Here is a 1,553-nt window from a genome sequence, read left to right on the forward strand (position 1 = left end):
TGTCAAGTATTGTGGAGTCAGAAGCCTTCCTTCACTGGCCGTGGAGAGCAAATTCGGGGAAAAGGAGAAGTTAAAGGAAGGGAATATTCAGCCTAGAGCGTGGCTGACAATCAGAAGGCCTTGGAGGCAGCATTGGAGGAGGCCCAGTTTTCTGGAGCCACGGGACAGACATGGCCGAGGACAAGCCAGGGGCCTCTTGGGGCTGGAGGTGCAGGACTGTCAGGACAGGCATGGTGGCTTGCGCCCATAATCCCAGCACTTTGGGAGGCCAGGCAGGCAGATCACCTGAGGTGAGGAGTCCAAGACCAGACTGGCCAACGTGGTGAAACCCCATTTCTACAAAAAACACAAAAATTAACTGGGTGTGGTGCATACACCTGTAATTCCAGATACTTGGGAGGCTGAGGCAGGAGAATCGCTTGAACCCAGGAGGCGGAGGTTGCAGTGAGCTGAGATCATGCCACTGCATTGCAGCCTGGGCAACACAGTGAGACACTGTCTCCAAAAAAAATTGTTAAATATGCGATGATCGACCTCTCCATGCTCCCTACGCTAAGGACTGCACAGCAGGCATGGGTACCCCGAGACACAGGGTGAGGGCTTTGGGGCAGACGGAGCAAGGGGAAAGAACCCCAAACCCAAATCTCCCCAAGCCTCCCTCGACAACACAGGCAGCCCCTTACTGTGTCTGAGGGAGCCGACCTTCCTCTCCATCAGAGCTCCCAGTAATAACCAGGGTGGTGGCCTCGCAAGAGGATGCTAATTCTCCGTAGACCCCACCCCACCCATCCCCACCACCTCCAAGAACAGATCCTGCCGATGACTGAGAAACGGCCCCAGCCCTTTGCAGCTCCCGGTGCCCACACCTGTGCCAAGAAACATGGCGTGGAAGGGGAGAGACCGAATACACACGCCAACCGGGGCCAGACCGCCGAGAAGAGAGCTCTGCCCACCATACAGCAACCAGCCTAAGGCGCCGAGAGCCAGCCCTGAAGAGCCCCACACGCCTGGACAACCACCAAAGACGCCCACTCAGAGCTCAGCTGCATATGAGGCCCTGTGTGACCCCCAGACAGAATACCTCAGACTGCTCCATTTACGGTGGACAGAAGTGTGTTTTCTCAGTTCTGAAGGCTGCCAGTTGAAGCTCCAGAGGAAGGGTTGGCGATTCTGACCCCAGGCTGTTGCCCTGAGCTCTGTGTCTTCAGCTGGTGGAAGGGCAAAGAGAAACGAGACTGGGGTTCTCGCCTTTTATTAATATAATGGCATTAATCCCACCTGGGAAGCTGGGCACAGTGGCTCACGCCTATAGTTCCAGCACTGTTGGAGGCTGAGGTGGGCTGATCACCTGAGGTCGGGAGTTCGAGACAAGCCTGACCAACATAGTGAAACCACGTCTCTACTAAAAATATAAAATTAGCCAGGTGTGGTGGCGTGCATCTGTGATCCCAGCTACTCGGGAGGCTGAGGCAGGAGAATTGCTTGAACCTGGGAGGCAGAGGTTGTGGCGAGCCTAGATTGCACTACTGCACTCCAGCCTGGGCAACAAGAGC

This window comes from Cebus imitator, unplaced genomic scaffold (genome assembly GCF_001604975.1).
Source record: "Cebus imitator isolate Cc_AM_T3 unplaced genomic scaffold, Cebus_imitator-1.0 Scaffold66, whole genome shotgun sequence".
NCBI lineage: Eukaryota > Metazoa > Chordata > Mammalia > Primates > Cebidae > Cebus > Cebus imitator.